General features: G+C 41.2%; 1 protein-coding gene across 1 annotated transcript in view; it reads right to left on the reverse strand.

Annotated features, from left to right (window-relative positions):
* Hs3st5 (heparan sulfate-glucosamine 3-sulfotransferase 5) overlaps nucleotides 1-19,136 on the reverse strand; it is a 109,340-nt gene that overhangs the window by 53,431 nt on the left and 36,773 nt on the right. The gene's annotated exons all lie outside the window — the stretch shown is intronic.

The raw sequence follows: 19,136 nt of genomic DNA on the forward strand, positions 1-19,136 counted from the left end.
AGAATATGTGGTTATAGTTATAGTTTTCCTTAGCTATGATAAAAGATAAAGTATATATATATATATAAAAACTATAATTCTTGCTTGATACCTGTTTTGTTATATGTAATTTTACTATGTTATAGTTAAAACCTTCCTTTATATTTAAACAGAAAGGAGGAGGTGATGTGGGATTTTTCTCTGTATATTGTGAATACCATTGGTTAATAAAGAACTTTTTGGGCCTGCACAGGGAATAGAGGTAGGCAAGGAAAATTAAACTGAATGCTGGAAGAAAGAAGGAGGAATTAGAGAGAAGCCCCTCCAGAGACAGATGCTGGGAAATTTACCCAGTAAGCCACAGCTGCATGGTGATACACAAATTACTAGAAATGGGTTAAATTCAGATGTAAGAGTTAGCCAATAAGAAGCTAGAGCTAATGGGTCAAGCAGTGATTTAATTAATATAGTTTCTGTGTGATTATTTCGGGGTTGAGCATACTCCTGCAACACAGACCCCATCTACCATGGTTTTCTCTACCTCTAGTCTATTCAAAATGTAAAGATTCTTCCTTGTCTTGTATCTAGGAACAAGCTCACATATAATCATTAATACCCTTTACTAATCTGGCTGGTTTTCAATCCAGTCAAGCTGCCAACACTAACCATCACTTCTCTTATTGTATAGCTAAGTCTCCATAGTTAGTTTCATTGATGCAGACTGTGGGAAAGATTCCTCTCAAAGTCATGTTTATGTGATTGCTTTCTTGTCCTTGGAAGTAGTTTGGTTACTTCCTGTAGGTGTTCTATAATTTCGGCTATCTCTGCCCAAAGTTGATGTTTTTGGAACTCAGTTGGGGCACCTGCAGCAGTCACCTTTGCTTGTTTTTTATATTGAATCTATATCAGGACTCATGATCATGCTAAGTACCCCAGAGAAGCTGCTTGTGTCCTACAGAGAATACCTGCTTTCCTGCTCTGCTCTGTCCTCTTCTCTCAGTGGCAGGCTGTGAGCTTTCTGTGCACTTGGAGCATATGCATTTGATTGGTTGCTCCGACGGAAATAGAATAATCCCAATGGTGAATAAAATACACTTAGTTCTTTAAATTACCATCACGCCAAGCATGTAGCGGATTCTCTACAAATAGTTTGATTTGCTGATGGGCTTTCTAAGGAGTCATGAGTATCTTTTGTCTTACTGGAATTTCCTTTCCTCCGTGTATTACGACACACTCACTTTCTACCTTATCCATCACACTGTGATTTTTAAGTGCTGGCAGTGAGCAAGGGGAATACTCATTCCCATTTCTGATTTATGGAGAATGTGACTGAAATTTCCTCAATGGTAGATGGAAATAGTGTGAACTCTGAGAGCTTTTCCATGGTGTCTTGACTGCTGAAGATCCAGTGGGGCTCCGTAATAAAGTGATCTCCCATGGCAAGGTTGCTGAAGGAACCCTGCAGGCTTCAATATGCCCTTGGCAATAGAATCATATATTTTCAGGACACTGCTTTGGCAAAACCTGATTACATGTAAGTAATAGGTCTATTTTGCTATTAGACACATGTTCTCATGATTGCTACAATATTCATGTCGTGACATTTCTTTTCTTGACTCAGTTAGTTGTATAATATATAAATGAAGCAATAAATATTATTGAGGTGACAAGAAAGATTAAAGCAAAAGCTGCAGTTGAAATACAACCTTCAGAAGAAGGTCTTCTTGAGCATTTTAATTTAGATGTGGCCCCATGTAAACACGCTCCTTTTGTATTAAGTGAAGGCAGGGGGCCGTCGAGCCATTAACTCATTCTGTAAATTGCTTTTCGTTATCGTCGTTGCAAGTTTTATTAATGTATGAAGGGTGTCCACACAGCTCAGTACTATTGCTCTAGTGAGCATCTGTACAAATGCCAAACACATACATGCCATGGAAAGCTTGAATTTTCAGTCATTATCCAAGAATCTCAACATTTGTACTTAGGATATATCTATTTTTTTTTAAAAAAAAAGTTGCCTTAAACATTCCTGAAAACAGTGTGAAGTAGCACATGAGTGTTATCATGGTTGGTGATATGGATATTCATGCCCCAAGGATAAAGTTGTCTTTAATTCTGCTTTCTCTGACTAGACTAGCAGAGTGCCTCATGTATACATTCAGAACCAGGAACGATGACTTTAATTATAAAGTTTGGGAATGAGCGTCCACAGCAAGTATGTACCACATGAAGCTGGAGGTTTCGAAGCCCTTGGTGAGTCACGCTGCTTTCTTTCTCCATCATCTAGGTTAACTTTCTGATAAAGAGAAGGGTAATGTCCTTTATGTGTCCCGTCCTTGTCATAATGATACAGTGTTAATGGCTTACGCATGGTAACATTAGGCAGAGTGCCACACTGGAATCCACTGGCCCAAAGCTCCAAATTTGCCCCTAAGCTACCATCCTTTTATACACATGAAAGCACTATGGGCCCTACTGTGATCTTATTTGTATTATTTCATATGTCCAAAGATGCTAAATAAAACCAGAAGCTCACCTCTTTCAAAAAAGAAGTTCTACTTTTGTCTTTGAGATTCTGTTAGGCACGGAAGCAGGCTTCTAGGACTGTAGGTCGTAAATGACAGATAGGCTTGAATAGCATTTCATGGTGAAAGCTGAGTATTTTAGTGTCTGTGACCCGATCCAAGGGCTATTTCTTGCAGTTTGTCACTTAGCGCAGAGAAGGTTAGTGAGGTCGAGTTGATATATGATCTCCGATGCTCTGAACTTCTCATTGTGCTTTGCCCCTACAAGTCTCATTAAGAAAGAGCCTTTGTCTTTTGATACTGGAGAATACAATAAGACAACTTGGTGTGTGTCCGTGGCTTTACCCTTCAACCTACAATATAAAGAGAAGCTAAACTTGAAGCTTAAAGTATTTAGCTAGCGGAATGTAGGGCATCTTTATTTTTACCCACAGAAGGAGAAAGAGCTTTAGAATTCTCAGAAGAAAATCAAATGAGCTCACATGTTTGTGACTTTCAGAGAGAAGTGTCTACGCTCTAATAGCATGACAAATATTTGGTTCTAGCAGGGAATGAGGTTATCTTTAAAAATCTTTGAGCATCGCAGCATGCATTCCTAAGGCAATAGAATTTGCTAAAGGAAGAAAAGGCTGAGGAGATAGAGGACAATGGAAGGGAGAAAAACTTTTCACTTTAGGAAATGGCAATCCTGAGTTCCAGCTTTGCCCTGGACAGGCTAAGCACAATACAGCAAAGATAAAAGCAGCTCTTATTCTGGTCTTCTCACTCCCTGTATTTTTTTTTTTTGCTTCATTTTCACTAACAACCTTCTCAAACACTTCTACATCACAAGTATTATTAAATGCAAAACTATCAAATGCAGCCAAAATACTAGATCTTTAAGTCTGTCCATTCCTAAGGCTTCTCTACGTGGATCAGCCGCTCCAGTATTACGAAAGGCTTTTTTAGGTAGTGTCAATGGTTTTCAGGGTTGAGTTCCTCCTGCTTTGCTCATCTTCGCCCCTCCCCCCACAACCTCCCCACTCACCAGCTTTCTCCATTCACTCAGCATCCAGAACTATTGGAGTAACATCTTAATTGGCAGCACCCCACTTCCCCTTTTAGCCTGACTAACTTTTCTCAAGTCTAAGTAATGACTTATTTCATCTTAATGACTGCCTTTCATTCTGGGTTTGATGCTATGAGTTTTTTTTATATTTTAATACTTCCTGTATCACAATTGCTTTTTACTTATTTGTCCTCCTGTTCTATTTGGTGGGTGAAAACTTCTCAGTGAAAGCTGGTTAGTGAATGCACAATGAAGGATTGAAAATCATCTTTTCATGTTCCCATTGTTTAGGGGAAGGACAGACGGATCTGAGTGGTCACCAACTATTATCATCAGGATATCAAATCATCATTTTACTAGAAATTAAGAATACTTATTTCAAGTGATTTGTTGAGAGTAACTCATTAGCTGAAATGACTTTTAATTATCAGAACATTTAGCTTAATCTTAAAGAAACCACTTCCTTCCAGTTCTAAATAAAATAATTTGAACTTGGTTTCATGTGAGAGTTCCTTTATGATTATAGTATATATAAATGTTCCTCCTTTGTTGATTGTTTTTGCCTCACATGGTTTCCACCTGTGTGTCACCTCTTTGTACTGGGAAGCAAAAAGGGAGCCTGAAATAGAAGAATAAAATCTTGCTTCACACAAGAACAGAAAAGATAAGTTTGCGTTTGTCACATCTTACTTAGTGGGCTATCTCTGGACAGGTGTCCTTCCCTGCTGTTGCCTCTAAATTATTAGTTCCTTTCCTTATAAAACCACAGGGAGGTCTCAAACAAGATGGCATGGACTGTGAAATTGTTCTGTTTTGCTAAATTTGAATTTGTATTGATTATTATTCTGTGGGAATGGCGTGAGTGTGGGCACACGGCCATGGCAATCATGCAGAGGTCAGAGAGAAACTTCCAGGAGTCCTTTTGGTTCCCTCTGCCATGGGTTTCAGGGATCAAACTTGGGTCATTAGCTCTGGGCAGCGAGGACATTCACCCACTGCTGTGTGTTAAGTCTGGAGCATAGCCCTCAGCCCCTGGCATCCATCCTAGACTTCCTGACCTGGGAGTTGCTTTGGTCTGGAATCCAAATCCCAGCGTGCCAGGTCCTGACTTCAGGGAGGATTTGGAGTCTAAGACCACTCCCACAGGGTATTTAAGTGAGCTCTCAGAGGAGAATCACCTGGATTTCGGGTCTGCATGGGCTCCCTGCTGTCCTGTCTTCAGACCATACACTCGGCCATCTGAGAGCATAGTGCTTAATAAAATGATGGGCATTTTGATTAGGTTTGATTTGACCTAATTGGACATTTTTTTCTGTGCCAGCAGACCTGCCTTTCTTATCATTTTTTCTTAACACAGGATTCTCTTGTTGTAAACTTTTAAATAACTGCATGCTAAACAAATGCACTATTACACATGTTAGTAAGGGCAGATAAACACTAAGCTCAAAGTATCAATGTTGTGAATAACTGATTCCTCAAACACTTTCCATAAGATGTGATACCAAGCCCAGAAGGTTTGATCACTAGCATATCTCCTTTACCAAGTTAGCAGAATGGAAACTAGTAAGATATGTAAAGAAAGAGGGAATACTTTTCAAGTATCAAGGGGCTGTTTGGGTGTAATCAGAGTGGAGTGGTTGAGTCAGCCTGGTTGGGGTTTTTGCCAGGCAAAAGTTGGGTGCACGGGGATGGGGGTGGGGTGGGTATAAGGGGAGATGGGGAGGGAGAAGGGGAGGATTGGGGAGAACTTGAAGGAATGGGATGGTTAGGATGGAGGAAGGGTGGATATGGGAGCACGGAAGTAGATACCTTAATTAAGGGAGCCATTTTAGGGTTGGCAAGAGACTTGACTCTAGAGGGATTCCCAGGTCCAAGGAGATTTCCCCAGTTTGTTCCTTGGGCAGCAGAGGAGAGGGTGCCTGAACTGGCCTTGTCCCATAGCCACACTGATGAATACCTTGTATATCACCATAGAACCTTTATCTGGCGATGCATGGAGATCGAGACAGAGACCTACATTGGAGCACTGGACTGAGCTCCCAAGGTCCAAATGAGGAGCAGAAGGAGAGAGAACATGAGCAAGGAAGTCAGGACTGCGAGGGGTGCGTCCACCCACTGAAATGGTGGGACTGATCTAATGGGAGCTCACCAAGGCCAGCTAGACTGGGAGTGATGGAGCATGTAATCAAACCGGACTCTCTGAATGTGGCTGACAAGGAGGGCTGACTGAGAAGCCAAGGACAGTGGCACTGGGTTTTGATTCTACTGCATGGACTGACTTTGTGGGAGCCTAGTTTGTTTGGATGCTCACCTTTCTAGACCTGGATGGAGGGGGGAGGACCTTGGACTTCCCACAGGGCAAGGAACCCTGACTGCTCTTAGGACTGGAGAGGGAGGAGTAGGGGGAGTAGGGGGAGTGGGAGGGAAATGGGAGTGGGGAGGAGGTGGAAATTTTTAATAAATAAATTAAAAAAAATAGTTGTCTCTGCACTAAGTAACAGTCCCCCACTTCACGAGTGTCTCACTTTATGTAGCAATACAGGGGACTTGGACAGCACCAAAGGCCTCTACAGAGTCCCATATTCTGAATATGCCTATGCGATCAATCAATTCTGCATGCCATGCCTTCCGAGGAGCCAGGAGAATATATTAATATTATTGTTGGATCCGAAAAGAAAGACAGCTAGCAATTAAGTGATTTGCCCCAGGTCATGGAGGCACCTAATGATGCTATTAGCATTTAAAAAGCCCTCTCAGTGCAGCCAGGCCTCCTTTATGTCTGTAGTGGTGGGCCCACATTATGACCAGATTAACCAGTCACCAGGTGGGTGACACCGAGACAAAAATTTCAGAGAAGTGGCACGCAGGGAGATGCTGAGCTGTAGTCATGCAGGGAGAAAAACAAATAAGAGACAGACAAGCTTTTTGCTTTGAAAGGCTCATGTTCTCTCTAGGAGACTGGTGCTCCTTAAACAGTTCCTGTATTTCTTAAGGATCAGAGTCAACTGAGTAAAAAAATAATCCACATATGAAAAGCAAGAAGGGATAGGGACTTTATTTACCATTGTCTTAACGACTGATTTCCAGTGTTTTGATCAACAAAGTATGCTCAATATAATAAGTAAACTCCTGTTTTATTTTTTAAGTTTGATGACATTTTCATTGGTATAAATTTGAGGTTTTAAGTCATCTCTCAGAGAGGACTGAGATGGTAGAGTCCTCCATGTCGGGCATGAACCTTTTGATGAGCTTTTTCTGGTTCTTCTTTGCTCCGACAGTGGGAGGGCACCCTGAAAGCAGGCATGGAGTGAGACAGTGCCCTGGCTGGACAGGAAACACAGTGGTAGAGCCTTGTCTGTCCTGCACACGACCCTGAGTTCTGTTCTGGTATCACATGAGAAGGCAGATGCCTTAGAGAAGGGGGTTTCAGACTCAGGAGATAGCTGCCCCCGTAAAGCACCTGCTGTGGAAATGTAAGGACCTGATTGAGTTCAGATCCTCAGCAGCCAAGTAAAAGCTGGGCAGACATTGTAATCCCAGTGCTGAGGCAGCAAGGGGAGGGGGAGGCTGGATGTGGGGGAGTCAGGAGCCTGAGACCATTGGTTATACCACTTGGTTTTATTGTGGGCTTCAGGCTCAGTGAGAAACCTTGCCTCACCCGACACGGTAGGGAGTGATAGGGAAAGTACCTTCCATTCACCTCTGATCTCCATACACATGTACAAATGTACCCTTGTGAATATGTGCATACACTAGGTACTGAAAACAGAAGAGAAGAGGAGGGCCAAGTATATACAGAAGCAGATGGGGGAATGGATGACCACACACTCAAAGGGGGAAACAGAGGGAAGGTCTGAAGGAAGATCTGTGATAGGCAGTCTCATGGACCGTGATGCAAAAGCTTTTCCTGCATGCACGAATAGTCTGGAATGAAAGTTAGTCATATCAGAGACGTTATCCATCTGCTGGATGTCAAAAGTTGTAGAATATGTTAAGTTCTGGGTTTGGCTAGAAAATAATGTGCTCTTTCTTGCCAATGGTACTACGTGGACTTTGAGAAACCCAAGAGGCAGCGAAGGGTTTTATAAATTAGAATTAAGATGGCGGGTAAGAAACAGCTGCTTACTGGTGAGAACATCATGGACAACCTGGGAAAGTAAATGACTACCAAAATGGGGAGCGCTGGTTATAAAAATATAATCTGAGATTAGAAATGTTAATTCAAAAGACTGAGGAAGGGAATAAATTACTTATGATCATAAAGTCACAAAAGATCCTGAGCATCCCAAAGCAATCAGAAGACTCCACTGTCCCACGAGTTGATTCATTTGTTGGCTAAGAGCAGTTAGGATTTGTGCTAAAATGTTGGGAGTTCAAAGGTGCTCCTAGTGTGCTGAAGAGACCAAACAATAAACAAATAAACTCCTATCTGACGCCATGAAGAATTTATGTGCAGTGATTTTGACAGGGCCTTCACACACTTCTGTCTCACATTTACGAGATTCATGCACAGGGCAGTGATCTTAGGCTTAACTAGGGGGATAAGGAAACCCAGAAAGACAAGATATCCATAGGTGAGAGCTATGGTTTACATGATATTTTTCATATTTTTGAAAAGCAGTGTGTGTGTGTGTGTGTGTGTGTGTGTGAGTGTTTGTGTGTTAGATGGACAATGGATTTGTGTGTGAGTGAGTGTGTGTGTGTGTGTGTGTGTTACATGGACAATGGATTTGAGGCATAGGAGAACATATATTCATGTGATGACAATTTGGTCATTTTAAGTTCAATTGGTTTCAGATACCATGGGACATAAATGACTGATTCAACATAATCTGAGAATATAACTAACAAGTAACACAAAAAGTATAAATTTCCTTACCAGCAAAGTTTTTGAAAGGGATATTAAGAGAAACATAAAATCACCTTAAAAATATAAGCAACGGGTTTATAAACTTAGAGCTCAGGGTAGATATTTTTGGCAGTTAAGTGTGTTGTTCCTTTCCTTCAGGACTGGAATTCTAAGACTTTAAAAGGGAGGTCTTACATGCTTTTCCCCGGAACCCAGTAATGTACATCTGTAATTGGAGGAGTTTTGGCTGCTGGGACTATAACTTACCATTTATTAGAAACCAGAGGAGAAAATTGATTTTAGCATTCTGGAAGAAGAATTGCACCTTTGGTTCTGAATTACTTCCCCATGAGCACAGAGCCAAATATTAATGTAGATTTAAAAGGAAGGAAAAAGTGCTCAAAGCCTAATGTACTTCAAGCTTATAAACCAAAATTTATTCACCTTAAAGTAAGTGGGATTTCCTGGAGCAAAACTGCTCCTATTATTTTTGTCTTGCTGCTCTGACCACGGTTTATGTAGCACGGAAGAATGTTCTAAGCTCCTCAGGTCTAATCAGAAGTGCAACTTCTATGAGAAGTTGTCAGTGTCAGTCTAGCCCCAAACCCACACCAGCGAGCCACCACATGTCTTAGGATTTCTGGAAACACCATGATCCATGGAGTCTTTTCCTGGGACTTGGTGCTTCAAGGAGTCATTTATTGTGCATGAATTCTTTAATATTTTTGATGACTTCTGGGGGAAGGAGGAAAACGTCATTTTTCTTTGGACCTATGGTCGCTGGTAGGTTGCCCATGCTCCAGTGAGAGCCCATCACAGTTGTACATGGGTAGCACAGACTGGACTCGGCATTCCTTTTTATATATATATATAAAAAAAGAGCTTGAAGTTGGATGGGGAACATGCTGGGAGGGCTCTTGTGGGAGTTGCAAGGGGAGATGGGGGAGCTTAGCTTAAAAACACAATATGTACATTCATGAAATTTACAAAGAATAACTAAAAATACTGTCAGAAAAAAATACAGTTTGGGGGAAAAGAAGTATAGTTATCTATCAATGCCTAGATTCTGGGTCATATTTGTTGATCCTCTTTCTTTGTAAACAATGAAAACTTCTTATTATGAAAAATCCAGTGCCAGGAAGTTTTCCCTTTACTTTTTATGTAATAAGACATTATTCTAGTTTTCAGTGACTAAAAGTGAGTTGGGGAAAAAGGACTTATATTATGGGGCAGAGTCTGTCATTGAGGGAAGCCCCAGCAGGAACTCAAGGCAGGAGCTTGACACTGAAACCAAAGAGAAGTGCTTCTGACTTTGCTTCCAGGCTCCTAGTCAGACTCTTTCCCATCTAACTCAAAGCCACCGGCCCAAGGCTGACACAAGACATGCCCACAAGTCAGTTGGTTGGAAGCAATTCTGTTGTTTAGATGTCCTCTTTTTAGGTGACTCTAGACTTGTGCCACACTGACAACTGAAGGAAACTCTGACACCTGTTTAGGTTATATTTATAAATAAATAATTTATCATAGCCATCTGGTGTCAGTGCATGATTATACAGTTTTTAAGCTGACCATTGCATTTGAATATTTAAGTCATTTCCAATATTTGGTAACTATAACATCATTCCTTAAAGATAATTGCCATAACCTTTGGAAAATAACTATGTGTTTAAAAATTTGGGAAACAGTGTTTTGAAATATTACATGGTACCCCACAAATAGTTTTGTTTTTGGTCAGGTGATAAAAAGAAATAAGTGCAAGTTTAAAGTTATTGTTTATCTTATATTTGCTTGCGCAACTTTAAAAATTGTATGTTGGGGTGGGGCATAATTATGGCTGGTGAGTAAGGACTGAGTTAGTGCTAAACCTTAGTTCCTACTTCACTTCTACCTCCTGAAAGTCCCATCCTAACTCCAGGACTGGCCATTTTCTTCCTTGACTTCCATAGGTATTGAGACTACTTTTTTCCTTATCTCAGTTCAAGTACCAGGTCTAATGTCTTGAATGAGTCTAGTTTGCACCATGCTGAAGAAAACAGCTGGCAGGGATTCCCTGACATGCTTCTTAGCTGGACTTGCTAATGACAGGATCTAGAAATTCTGATGAGTCCTCGGAGTCATGCCGTGGCCTGGAGATAGTCTGTTGCACCCATGCCATCCCCCGAGGAAACAAATCACCGTGCACGTGGATGACTTTCCATTTGTTCATCCACAGTTTACTCTCGGCATTGCCTGTCCCAAGAGAGAGAGAACTGGTAGGAGCTGTACTTCAGAACAGGGCATAAGTCTGTGTCCGGAAAGAAAGCGTCAGAGCTTTTTAACAGTAGGAAATCATCCCTGTTATCCAGTTTCAGTGAGCTGCGTACTTGGAATTGTATGTTCTTCAGGTATTTGTGAAGTCTTCCATCCTGCGTGTTTCTATGATTTCCCCTTCTAAACTAATGACACTCCTGCCCGCTCAAGATTGGATGAGGATAAAACATGTACGATGCTTAAACTAAACTTTCATTCACATATCTCACAAACACAGCATAAAATGAAGAATCACCTGAGCCCCTCCCACATCTGGACCACCCTTCCTTCGGAGGAGGGGTGTATCAATGGCAAAGTATAAGGTTGACTTGTGGGTCATAATAGTACCACCATGCCCAAAAGGTTGCTGTATGGGATGTACTAATCTCCCAATCTGCAGTGGTATTTGCTGTGGTATTATGTCTATACAGGATCAGTAAGGCAATTTTCTGCTCCACTTCGTACAAGTATATGCATAGACAATTTTGTTTATGCCACCCAGATTAAAGCTCCGAATCTAAAGGCACCTCAGCTATTGTGTCGCCAAAGATATTCACCACAGAAAAAGAGAAAACTGAGTCAAGGTTAAGTGACTTGTTTTCCTTCATTTTATATGTATTTTTAATATTCAAAAGGAATCAATAGTTTGGCTAAAAAATAAACAGGATCTCTGCCTAAAAGACAAACTATCTAAAAGTGTCATGAAAATGGTAATTGTTTAACTAAACACATCCCAAAGTCTTGGACCTGGCATCCAAGGTCCTTGTTTGTTCATTTGTTCTTAACATGAGGTCTTCATCTTAGCTTCCAGCCTGGTCAAGTTCAAATATAACTAACACGTTTCTATGATCGTGTGCACACACCATGTCTTCAGGCATGCTAACCCATGGTATGGCTCTCATACTGACTCTGAAGTCTAGTCCCAGTTTCCTTCAGACAGATGGGCACTTCCCAGACTATGCGTATCTGGCTCACGTGTACTCTGTAAGGTGCTTAAATCCACTTTCCAATACAGATTGCTACATTATAACCGTAGTAAGCCATTGCCTTTGCCAGTATTGGGTAACTCAGAAATGCTTTGTATTCTTGCCTCCAGATGGTACAAGTCTACTCAGATTGGAAAGATGTCCCAGAGGGGAGCTGATGCTCTTGATGTTTTCAGCACTAGATATAGATGCTAGCTACTTACCTTGCTCTTTTCTGTGGTTCCCACCTCAGCTACCCTCTGAGACTGAAGTAAAAACTGCCAGGGCCCTTACCATTTCCACGTAAAGACAATTGGCCAGAATAGCCACTTCCAACCCTTCAATTTGCCTCTGGAATGCTTTTTGACCCCACCCTAGCTTTGATTTCCCATTGTTACCCCCATTCGTTCTGTTCCATTCAGCCAATACTGTAAATGACAGTCACTGTGGAGTTTGTCCTAGAACCCTTATTGTTCTTGCTGTTCAGCACTGTACTCAGCCATGGCCCCTTGTAATCGATGCTCCTAAGACCGCCAGCCCAGGCCAGGCCTACCACCCATCTGGAGGGAATGAGAAACTTGGCTAGATGGGAGTGCCTCTGTGTCGGGCTTATCAAATCTTTATTTCTCTCTGTTAACAACATCTTATTCTACAAATGCTTCAAGTGATCATACCCACTTCCTGGTGCTAACCGCATATGTCACAGTTAACATGCTTTCATTACTAGGATCAGTAATTGGGCTAGCAAGTTTCTCCAAGATCAGCTCTTTCTAATTGGTGTGTTGAGGAAAAGCACAACCAGGCAGCGGGGGAACGTCACTCAATACGAGAATATCAATCAGCCTCCTTCCTGGTGAGACACGGTGGCGATCCGTAAAAGACAAGGGGCCGTGTTATTAGCAGCCACCTGGTGCTTTTCATATTTACATTGTTTTGAACCATTGGATATGCTTTTGCCCAGAAATTTACTTGTTGGTAGTGATGAAATAGTCTCTGAAATGAGTGAATTTGTTGCAGTATTTCACAGCTTCGTCTCCAGGATGAGTCTAGGCCATGCAATAAGCATTTGGCTGTGGTGGCTATGTTGGCTGGAGATTTTGTGAGGCAGAATATAAGTTCATATATCTCAAATTGTCATTAAACTCAGTCTGGGAGAAGTAAATGAAATGTACTTAATTTTTTTCTCTGGGAGATACAGTGTTCTCTGAAACATGGAAAAGGAACATAGTCAATAAACTGTATGATTTTACTTTCCTTTTTGACAAGTAGAAAGTATATTTTAAAATATGAAGATATTTCTAAAGTTAAAATCTCTTCAGAAGTAATTGCTATTTTAGCTTTGTGGCATTTCATACAAAGAGCAATTTCAGTTGATACGCTTAAAATGGAAAAAGCACGCACAATTTGGAAACTTGACTTTTTTTTTCAGTCGAATTTCCATTGCATATGTAGACAATGCTAAAGGTGCCTTCTACAGCTGTTCGAATAGACTGAGAAACTCAGCTCTAAAATTTAGGGTAGCATACCACACAGTTTTAAATATATAAACCTTGACTTTGGTTTGGATAAAAATCCTTGGCTTCTAGGAAACCACTCTTTAAATTTGTTTGCATTTTGTGAAGGGGGTTAATACGCAGACCGAAGGACACTGTATTTCTGGCTTTGTCTGTCATCCTGTGTGATAATGGCAAGTGTATTTACTTGCTTTTCAGTTAAATTAGTTCTTCGACAATCTCATACATGTACATAACACATTCTGGTGACTATCTTCACTGCTCTCTCATCCCCCTCCACCTCGACAAACCTACCCTTGCCGGCCTCCTTCCCAGACACATACATTTTTGTTTTGCTGTGACCCATTTCATTTAATCAATGCCATCCGTGGTACAGACTGTTGGAGCCTAAGAGGGTCACCAGTGGGTACACTACGGAAGGCAATGACCCCTCCCCCTTCTTGAAATCTTTCACTGAGTCCCTCTTCCATCCTTGCCTGGTTGCTGATGCTGATGCTGCCTGGTCTAATCCTCCATACTTTGTTAAGAGTACATGATTGCAGTGACTGGCACGGTCCAGAAGATGACATTTCAAAGTCCTCCCTGCTTTCCAGCTCTTCCCATCTTGACACCCCCTCTGCTGAAATATTCCCTGAGCCTTGTTTAAGGATGACCACTGAACCATCACTTACTCTAACCATCTTATACAGACATAAGATTCTGTCAAAGACAGGTATTCAGAAATTAATAATCATGCAGAATTTTATTATAATACTGGGGCCTTATATACATTCCTATTTAAGGCACTAACATAATAAATGGATATTATTATGGAGCAAGGACTCTAAGTGGGTGTCTTCCCAACTAATCAATGTGCACAGTGTGGGCAGAGCACTCAGCTGAGGCACAGATGAAACAACCCAGCTTAGTCTCCAACTAGCCTTTGCTCTAGAACCCCGTCAGCACTTGGGAACCTGCTTGGCATTGTTTGACTCTGCCCTAAGATGCAGTTATAGGTGAATTACCCAGCCCCCATCCCTGATTTTTATTTTAAACCTTTAAACTGATATTCACATAGCCCGGAAGCTGCCAACACTAGTCTATACACCAGAAAATGTCCCACCCATCCCAAAACTGCTCAGAATAATACCTCTAGGAAGACACTGAGAGAGCAAAGTTCTTTAGATAAAATTCTATCTAAGAAGCTCTAATCAAAGAGCAATGTCGACCTTTTGCTCTTTTTTTTTTTTTTCCAGCACAGTATATGGAGTCAGTTCCTTAAGGCACTCCTCAAGAAGCAACGTCTCAGAAATATCCTCCACATGGATGATCAGGAAGATGCCCAGCACACATTCTTCCTAAGCAAAGTATTTGCGGTGTGGAGGAAGTGCATGTCTACAAAATCAAATATAAAGTAGGAACAGAGGACTTAGTGTGCTCTTCTGAGTGAGCCATTCATAAGCTGTAACTCATGATAGCTCTAGTGAACTTAGGTGAAAGTCTAAGTGGTCCCTCTTCTCCAACTCCTTGTCTCCAGGTGTCTTCCTGTCTGTCCTGTCCTCTGTCCAGGGTCTGTCCATGAGAAGAACTCTCTGCACAGTCAAGTAACCTTGGCGTGAAGACAAAGACACTTACTCATTTTGTAACTTCGGACATGTCACTTAAACTTTCTCAGATTCACTTTATTAATGTGTAATGTTGACATCTGATCAGTTTTAAGACTTTTCTCAAGTGTGTGATCTCAGAAAGGGTCTAACACAAAACTGAGACATAATGGATTCAATGCTTGGCAGTTGCCTTATTGGTACCAGCCTCCCTGGATGAGCAAGACAGTAACTCATTCCCAGAGCAGTTCCTCTGCACAAGGCATTTCTTCAGAACAGCAGAACTCCCATGGCTCAAGCTGTCCATTTACTTGAGACATTCAATGCATCCCTGCAGGCTGTTGGATAAGCTCATATCCTCCGTGGGAGCATTCCTTCTGCCCTTCAGATGAATATATAGGAAACTGTGAGCACCAAGCATGGCCTAGAAGAGTGGGTTCGAATTAAGGTTTTGCCACTTGCCAGCCGTGTGACCGGAGGCATATCACCACTTAATCTTTCGTAGTCCAGGCTTTCTATTGCTAAGGTGGGGACTATGATATATCAACGGGTTCTTAAGAGGATTATGTGATACAAGGCCTGCAAACGGTTGCTGTCAACAGCCAGCACTATAAAACTGTAAGTTATTACTATGATCCATTCTTTGCCCTTGTCATGGAACATGCCCCAAGAAGAGAAATTTCTTAGCCACAAATAACAATTCATTTGGCCAGCAATAAGTCAGAGAAATAAAGAAAACACACATGCATATCCACAACAGAACACAGGAACATGGCGGTTCAAATACAAGTGTTCAGCATTCATCTGTCCAGCCTAGGGTGAGCATCACCAAAATTAGCGAAATAACACAGAGAACATGCAACAAGATGGTGACTCTCTAAGACATGGGATCAAGTGAGAGAAGACAGGCACCTGCATTCTTCCAGAAAGATGAGAGGCTTGTACACTCAGCAGTCTTGAAAAAGAACGGGCATTTAGACAAAATGCAAAAGGTGGGTCTTCAGGCCATCACAGCAAGGGATGTAAAGCAGTTACCAAGGACAAAGGATTTGTTCTAGGAGTCTGTAGTACTCAGAGTCATGGAAGTGAAATAGAATTGTGGGTGATGGGTTCTGGGAAGAAAAAAGTAGGGAATGAATCTTAAATGAGTTTGATGGACATTGAGAGTTCTGGTGACAATAATGACTGGTTGAACAATCAGTGTTGTTTATGTGTGTGTGTGTGTGTGTGTGTGTGTGTGTGTATGTGTGTGCTTAAAGCCAGAAGACTGCATAACAAAATGTAGCTAAAATGGTAGATTTTAATCACAATTATAAATAAGAGCAACAGTAACGAAGAAGGCACAAATGACCATCCTGTATACTTAATTTATGCTAGAACAGAGAACATAGTCTATAACAGTATAAAGCCATCAATAGTTACAAAAGACCAAGAGAGAACTTTTAACTAAATTATTTTTTCAAGTCTTTGTGTGAGTTCACGTGTGTTCATGTGGATACAGTGTGTCACTGTGCACATATGGAGCTCAGAGGCTATCCCCAGGTATCTGTCCCTATCTTCTACCTGTTCGAGACAGAGTCACCCATGTTTTGCTGCTTTATTCACCAGGTAGCTGGCCTGGGAGCTCCTTTCTCTGCCTCCATGTCCCTTAGAAATCCGGGAATAACAGACATGTATTATGAGCTATTATGTTTCGTCTGGGGATTTCCACTGAAGTTCTTACGCTTGTGTGGCAAGTATTTCACCTACTGAGTCAGGTCCAAAGCTCAACAGAGAAATTCCTGAGGTGAAAGAAATTTCTGATATTTCAGAACATTTCCCATACGTTGAAATATCTTGCAAACTTTCTCTGACCATGTGTTTTAATTAGGTATACTTTATTATATGCAAATTTACTTGACAAAGACAGTTAATTTTATGTGATAACCAAGCTAGGCTTTGGTAACTAATTGTTTCATTAAACTTCAGTTTAGATGTTACTATGTGTGTTTGTTTCTTTTTGCTGTGATGAACATTTAAATCAATAGGTTTTATATAAAGGAGATTATCTATATAAAGTTTAATTTTATGTGTCAACTGTTTTTGGGACCCAGGGCAGCCAGATATTTGTACAAAAATAAATCTAGATGTTTAGTGGGTTGTTTCTAGATCACAATAACTATTGAGTTTATTGCTTAAAACACATTGCCCATCCTAATGTGTGCAGACCTCATCCAACCAGTTGAAGACCTGAATATAAGAGGTTAAAGGAATGCAGCCTGCTGCAATTGCTAAGGCTGATAAAGTTTAGCCTTTGCACTGTTAGACTCTGCACTAGCCTGTTGTTGGGTCTTGAACACCCCAGGGTTCCAAATGAAGCTCATACTGCTACTTCCTCGAGGCCTTTGGGGTGGACTGGGAATTACACACCAGCTATTCTGAGTCTCCAGATTGCTGATTATAAATCTCGGAACTCTTCAGCCTCCATTCATGTGAACCAATTTTTAAAAAGCAATCTTTCTCTCTCTCTTCTGCTTGTCCCCTGTTTTGTGTGGTGTGTGTATATGTGTGTCCCCTTTACTCCCAGAGACATTTGTCTCGTTGGTTCCACATTCTGGTAATCTTTACTAATCACCCTCTATAGTCATGTAATCAGTTGAAGACCTTCAGAGAAAAGACTGAGGCCCTTGAAGAGAAAGAAATTCTGTCTCCAGACCACCTTTCCAATCAATACTGCAGCAACAACTCTTGCTGGAATTTCCAACCTGTTTGTTTTCCCTGGAGGTTTAGGACTTCATAAACTTTCAAATTACCCCAGACCCCTAAGCATTCACACATACTTTTGATTGGTTCTGTTTTCTCCTCGAGAATTCCAACTAACACATCTATGAATTTACTTGAAATTATCTTGGAGCCCTTATGAAAATCTAGACTCTTAGACGGCACTCTGGTCTCCCTGGGTCAGAATGTCTAGAGATAAGAGCTGACAGTGAATAGCTTTCAAAGTCTTTCCTGGGTAACTCTGATGCTCATTTCTGCCACAAATTAGAGATATTCTGCAGTGACGTCTTAATCTAGTTAGATAACCTAATGAAAAGGACACTTCAAACTGTGTGCAAGCAATTTTGTCCTTATTCCCGAATAGTTCTTCTTTAAATAATGAAAAGGTTAAAAGCAGGAAGACTTGTCAAAAATCTAAGTGTCACAGAGGACCACAGGGTGTCTGTCGGGACATTTGGGACCCCAGCCAACAACAAATTCTGACTGTGTGTCTTTATCAGGTGTTGTTCTATATGATGCAGATAAGGAAATGTCCTTGACAAATCTGCCCCAAGAAGCTTACATGAGTTCTGGAGGGTCTCAGTGAACATCCAGCTCTACACAAACCTTCAGTTTGTCTTATCTCTCCCCCACAAAAACTGTTCAGCTGATCATGCATTGGACTTTCCCCAGTGTATTAAAAACAAACCCAAACAAAATAAACCTGTAGGTCATGTGTGTACTTTTGAACTTCTAATTCACTGTTCCAAAGTTGAGCAGTGTGCTGGTTGACCAAGACAGCTGCTGAGAATAGAAAGTACTGGAAACCATAATAAGCAATTAGTTCCAGTCAGCTGTGAATGCCAATGAATGATGCCGGACTCTTCACCACACTCAGCCTTGCTCTCAGCGATTACAGATATTACATAGGCATAGGTTTTTCAATGAGAAAAAAACTGTGGCTGAGGGCTCCTTGTAGAAAAGGCTGCTAATTGATTCTTTTTGTCCTTTACAGCACAAACTCCAGGGAAGAAAAAGTCAAGACTCCAAGTTGCTTCCTTGCCCACTCACCAGACATTCATTAAAGACAGATTTTATTGGTATCCGCCTCACAGCTTCCGTCGGGAGCAAATGGAAATCTAAATCCCTCAGCACAATGCCAGTTATAGGACCAGTTCTCAGGAATGACAACTGACATCGTTAGTATATGGCATCATCATTGACTGGCCGTTCCTCCAGCAACGGAGATGCAAGACAAAAGAGATTCTGTCATGAAGCAGCAATCCTAAGACACAGTGGGGGAAAGGCAGCATCCAAAGAGGTGATGTGCAGTTCTTAATATTGGGAGAGGGCCTAGGGGTGCCCCTGACAGGAGTCCTCTGGGGTGAAGAAGAGAGGCAGGAAGGAAAGTCTGAGGAGCCATCAAGGAGGGTTTTGTTGTGATTGCAATCTCCCCAAGGCAGTTTCAGGACAAAATATTTAATAATTGTAATAATAATATTTAATTAATAAAACAATTTTTGTGTTAGAAGTAGCTACGATAGCACTGACCATAAAAACTTTTGTACAAAATTCAAATGTGAAAGATTATTCTGGCTAATATTGCTCTATGTTGTTCAATATGGTAGCCACAGGGCATTTAAAT

This window comes from Myodes glareolus, chromosome 1, assembly GCF_982192425.1.
Source record: "Myodes glareolus chromosome 1, mMyoGla1.1, whole genome shotgun sequence".
NCBI classification, from domain to species: domain Eukaryota; kingdom Metazoa; phylum Chordata; class Mammalia; order Rodentia; family Cricetidae; genus Myodes; species Myodes glareolus.